The sequence below is a fragment of the Rhinopithecus roxellana genome, chromosome 9, assembly GCF_007565055.1.
Source record: "Rhinopithecus roxellana isolate Shanxi Qingling chromosome 9, ASM756505v1, whole genome shotgun sequence".
NCBI classification, from domain to species: domain Eukaryota; kingdom Metazoa; phylum Chordata; class Mammalia; order Primates; family Cercopithecidae; genus Rhinopithecus; species Rhinopithecus roxellana.
The window spans coordinates 1,499,123-1,505,222 of NC_044557.1; the positions used below are offsets into that span (position 1 = coordinate 1,499,123).

General features: G+C 42.9%; 1 pseudogene; it reads right to left on the reverse strand.

The window, feature by feature from the left end:
- Window positions 1–464: 464 nt before the first annotated feature.
- On the reverse strand, window positions 465–1,686 carry LOC104667999 (annotated as a pseudogene).
- Between the last annotated feature and the right edge of the window lie 4,414 nt (window positions 1,687–6,100).

Genomic DNA, 6,100 nt, shown 5'->3' on the forward strand with positions numbered 1-6,100 from the left:
CAGAAGAACTTATTTATAAACTGGAGCCAATTTTCTCAAACCTTGCTGCTGTTTTATCAACGAAGTGTACATAATATTCTGAATTCTTTGTTGCCTTTTCAGTAATGTTCACAGCATCTTCACTAGGAGTAAATTCCATCTCAAGAAACCACTTTATTTGCTCATCCATAAATTAATCATCTGTTCAAGTTTTGTCATGAGATTGCAACAATTCAGTCATGTCTCACTGAGTTAGGCTCCACTTCTAGTTCTCTTGCTATTTCCACCACATCTGTAGTGACTTTCTCCATTGAAGCCTTGAACCCCTCAATGTCATCCATGAGGACTGGAATCAACTTCTTCCAGACTCCTGTTCATGAGAATATTTTGACCTCCTCCCATTAATCATGAATGTTCCTTTTTTTAAACCAAAAAACATTTTTTCATTAAAAAAAGTATTTACAACACACAAAATATGGCAAGATTTATTCTTTTTTTCTCATCTTCTGGTATGGGACCTTTGGCGGCTCCTCCACTATTGTGCTGTTGCTCTCCAAGCCAATGTTACTATCACTGGTTCCTTCCTCTGCCATACTGTCTACCCCCTCCTGCCCACTCTCCTTGTCCTCAGGAGTAGACGTGCCTTCTTCACTGTTCTGTTGGCTCTCTGTCATTTCTTCAAGGCACGCCTCGTCCGTCTCCATTGGAATGTTCTTGTCATCTTTCTTCTCCTCACCTTTGTTGGCTGCTTGTTTTTCCTTAGGAACAATGCTGCTCTGTCTATGCTCAGCTTGCTCTGCCACCTCCTTCTCCCTTTTCTCCTGCCTTTTGTAGGCCTGCTCCTCTGCCTGTGCAATCTCAGCTGGAATTTTCTCCATATCCACTTCCACTTTCAGACCACACAGCCTTTTAGGTTCATCGTTAAATGAATCTGTGCTTTCCAGGTATTTCCTCTCCTTCTCCTGGTGTCATTCCTCTATTTGAAGAAGTTCAGCTTCTAGTTTTCACTGATGAATGATTAAGGACTGGACCTGTCATTTGAGGATCTGCATTCTAGCTGTTGTGACAATTGACCGGACATCTGGCACACTCTCACTAAGGATTTCACTGATAAGGCAGTGGTTTCTCTGGAAACGGGCGGTGGCTATATGCTTCATTGGAAAGCTGTCATCATAATCATCTGGATCTTCAGGAGGCTAAATGTTCATGTATGGTTCTCCTTTCTCCATGCGAGACTGTCTCTGTCAACTTTCTTCCTCTAAAGCAGCTTCTGCACAACTTTTTGTTTTTATGTAAGCAAGGTATATGGGGGATTTATGATAGGCCTTCATAGATTCATTGTACTCTATCTTTTCCGCTTCGCATTCGTTTAAATATTCTTGTTTTTCTTCACCAGTGAGATCTCACCACATGCCACCAATAATCTTGCCAATCTCCCACAACTTTAAGTCGGGGTTGGAAGCCTTTACTTGGTCCCAGACCTTTCTGCCTGTACCTCATGTAGTGCATCAGCGGCTTATCTGGTGGCTTTGGGGATTTTGGTATCGTAATACCAGAGGATGCGGTGACCGGGCTGTTGGTGCCCGGATTCCCTCCAAGCCTGTAGTTGTTGCAGGCAAGATGACTATATGGATTGTATCTCACTAACCCTGGTGTGCTGGGCATTTGTGTTGCAGGAGCTGGGGTGGGAGGTGGAGTGTAAGATGGTCTTTCCATGGGCAGAGAAAGTGGCTGCAGTTCCGGCTTCGCTTCCCTTTGTCCCGCACCATGAGCGTTCTTAATGGCATCTAGAATTGTGAATCCTTTCCAGAAAATTTTCAATTCACTTTGCTCAGGCCCATCAGAGGAATCAATTCCTAGGGCACCTATAGCTTTACAAAATGTATTTCTTGAATAATAAGACTTGAAAGTCAAAATTGCTCCTTGATCTAGGGGCTGTTGAATGGATTCTTTGTTATCAGACAGGAAAACAACATTCATCTCTTTGTACATCTTTACCAGAGCTCTTAGGTGACCAGGTGCATTGTTAATGAGCAGTAATTTTGAAAAGAATTTTTTTTTCCGAGAAGTAGGTCTCAACAGTGGGCTTAAAATATTCAGTAAAACATGTGATAAGCAGATGTGCTGTAATCCAGGCTTTGTCGTTCCATTACTGGAACACAGGAAGAGTAGATTTAGCATAATTCTTAAGAGCCCTAGGGTTTTCATAATGGGAAATAAGCGTTGGATTCAACTTAAAGTCCCCAACTGCATTCACTCCTAACAAGAGTCAGGCTGCCCTTTGAAACTTGAAACCAGACACTGACTGCTCCTCTTTAGCTGTGAATGTCCTAGATGACATCTTCTTCCAATAGAAGGTTCTTTCATCTGCATTAAAAATGTGTTGTTTAATGTAGCCACCTTCACCAATGATCTTCACTAGATCTTCTGGATGACTTACTATAGCTTCTACATCAGCACTTACTGCTTCACTTGGCACTTTTATTTTACAGAGCTGGCTTTTTTCTTTAAACCTCATGAACCAAGCTCTGCTAGCTTCCAGCTTTTCTTCTGCAGCTTCCTAACCTCTCTCAGTCTTCACATAATTGAAGAGAGTTAGGGCCTTGCACTGGATTAGGTTTTGGCTTAAGGGAGTATTATGGCTGGTTTGATCTTCTATCTAGACCACTAAAGTCTTCTCCATGTCAGCAATAAGGCTGTTTCACTGTCTTATCATTTGTGTGTTCAATGGAGTAGCACTTTTAATTTCCTTCAAGAACTTTTCCTTTGCATTCATAACTTGGCTGTTTGGTGCAAGAGTCCTAGCTTGCAGCTTGTCTCAGCTTTTGACCTGCCTTCCTCACTAAGCTTAGTCATTTCCAGCTTTTCATTTAAAGCGAGAAGCTTGATTCTTCCTTTTACTTGAACACTTACAGGCCATTGTAGGGTGAGTAATTGGCCAAATTTTAATATGTTGTGTCTCAGGGAATAGGAAAACCCCAGGAGAGGGAGAGAAATGGAGAAACTAACAGTCCATGGTGCAGTTCATATACATTTAGAACATATACAACATTTATTAAGTTCACTGTCTTATTTGGGTGTGGTTCATGATGCCCTGAAACAATTACAATAATAACATCAAAGATCATGGACCACAGACCGCCAAGACAGACAAAATAAGTAGTAATAATAAAGGGTGAAATGTTGGGAGAATTACCAAAATGGGACACAAACACACGAAGTGAGTTCATGCTACTGGAAAAATAGCACCAATAGACTTCCTTGTTGTGGGGTTGCCACCAACCTTCAATTTGTAAAAAATGCAATTTCTGTGAAGGGCAAGAAAGTGAAGCGTAATAAGATAAGGTGTGCCTGTAGTTACATTAAGATGAGGTTGTGCTGGAGTAGGTTGGGCTCCCAATCAAATATAACTGGTGTGTTCATAAGAGAAGAGAGACACTCAGGGAGAGGTCACATGATGACAGAGGCAGAGATTGACATAGCTGCCAGCCACGCAAGGCCACTGATTGTCTGCACACCACCAGAAGCTAGGCAAAGCCAAGGAAGGACTCAGAGGGTTCATGTCCTTGCCAACACCTGCACTTTGGAGTCTTAGCCTCTAGTGCTTAACTTTGGTTGTAAGCTGCCCAGTTTATGGTGCTTAGTGAAGGCAGCCCCAGGAAGCTAGGACGTATGCATAATTTGAAGGAAAAAAAGATATATGTAATATTTTACCAGAATTTTCTATGTGGAAAATCAAAACAAAATCCTCTTGTTCTGATAAAACAAACATCTCAAATAAAGCGCCCACATTCCTCTAGGCTTCTGCATACAAGTAGAAGGCGACAGGTCTCTGCTCAGACCCTCCTGTGTGTCTGTGTGTCACCTGGTCTGGGGTAGGAAGTGGCCGTCTTGTCATGGCAGCCTCCAAAACCTCCTCCTCTGCCCCAGCTCCTCTCTGGCTTTGGGTCCTCGCTCCACTCCAGCCACACAGACCGCCTCCCTATTCTCAGACTCTCCAGGCAAGCCCCCTCCTCAGGCCCTCACATAAGCTCCTCCCCTGACTGGAAGGTTGGGACCCAGGCAGCACCCTGGCTCATTCCTTTAAACTTTTGCTCAAATGTCACCTGCTTGGTGAGATCAGCAATTCCTAACAATCACTCCTCCTCATTTCCCCTGACTTTGCTTTAATTTTTTTTTTCCAGAGAACCTATCGCTTTCTGACATACCATATAATTGACTGATTATGTAGATTGTGTGTCTCCCCATGAGAATGTTAGCTCCAAAAGAACATGGATTTTTTTTTTTCCTGTTTTGCATGCCCTGTTCCTAGAACAGTGTCTGGAATATACTAGGTGCTCAATACATATTTCTGAATGAATGGAAACTTAGTCTCCTGTGTATCTGACTCATCAATGTTACCCTCTGGGACAAAGGAGATCCCTGAAGATTTGATGTTTAGACTTATATGGAGGAGATATAGGTTTAAGAAATGAAGCTGCTGGGCGCAGTGGCTCACCCCTGTAATCCCAGCACTTTGGGAGGCCAAGGAGGGTGGATCACAAGGTCAGGACATCAAGACCATCCTGGCTAACACAGTGAAACCCCATCTCTACTGAAAATACAAAAAATTAGCCTGATGTGGTGGTGGGCACCTGTAGTCCCAGCTACTCTGGAGGCTGAGGCAGGCTAATGGTGTGAACCTGGGAAGTGGAACTTGGAGTGAGCCGAGATTGTGCTGCCACTGCACTCCACAGTCTAGCTTGGGTGACACAGCAAGACTCCGATTCAAAAAAAAAAAAAAAAAAAAAAAGGAAGAAGAAAAAATGAGAGGCTGTGCAGGCCAGTGGCAAAGGCCTTGAGCTGGAGCCTTGAGGGTCTCATCTGTAAAAGACAGATGAAGCCACCGGTTGCCTACAACCCACTTCACGGGGATGTTGGGAGGGTGAAGGACTTGATGCATTTTAAAGTGCTCTGAGGTCCTTAAACAAAAGACATGCCATGGAAATGGAATGTTATTACATAAACTAAACCCAAAAGTGTATCAAGAAATAGCTGAACTGAATCATAGCCAGTCTCAGAGCAATTTTTTTGCCTGAGAAATTTAATAGAACAGCCTACAAAACTATGATACAATTTTCTTTCTTATCAACTGTTCCTACCTTCTAAATTTTAGCACAGGTGCTATCTTCTTTTTTCCTACACAGTAAACAGAACCACAATAAAATTTCGGGATTGGACTGAGGGTGGTTGGCTGTGCAAATAACTGGGCCATAAAAGTGTCTTTAGAAATTTTCTCTCTCTCTTTTTTAAACAGTGGTTTTTCTCATGGGAATAAAATGTATTACTCAGAACAAATGGCTGTGTATTTAATTATGTCAAACCTTAACACTTTTTTTTGTTTCATAGTTCATGTGTTCTGTGTTGTGTAGGGGATATTGAAAATTAAACTTTGTGGTATTCCTTCTTTTTTTTTTTTTTTTTTTTTTTTTTTTTATGGAGTCTTGCTCTGTTGCCCAGGCTGGAGTTCAGTGGCATGATTTCGGCTCACTGCAGCCTCCACCTTCTGGGTATAAGTGATTCTCCTGCCTCAGCCTCCTGAGTAGCTGGGATTACAGGCACCCACCATCACACCTGGCTAATTTTGTATTTTTAGTTGGCCATGCTGGTCTCCAACTCCTGACCTCGTGATCTGCCCGCCTCGGACTCCCAAAGTGCTGGGATTACAGGCGTGAGCCACCACGCGCAGCCTATTCCTTCCTTTTAAGGGCAATACACATAACTAGAACAGCAGTCATGAATGTCAGAACTACTGAGTGCAGCCTGTGAATGCGGTTTCCCTCCTCTGGCTTCTCCTCTTGCTGTTCAGTGCCCTCTGCTGTCTGGAAGGAGCCTGCTAATGCTTGGGTTGACTGCCTAGCCTACTTACATCACACAATGATTAGTTTTTCCTTCAGCTGATTTTACTGCTAGTATGAACTGGCACCCATTACAATTCTGAATCCTATTAGGTTGCTGGTAAGTGGCTATCATTGGCCATCCCACTTGTTTAGAAAAAGATATTAACCAGGAAGGGTTAACTTGCAAAAGTTGATCCTCTATTCTTGGTTCCTACCTTCCTGGAGGCCTAGCCAAAGGATAG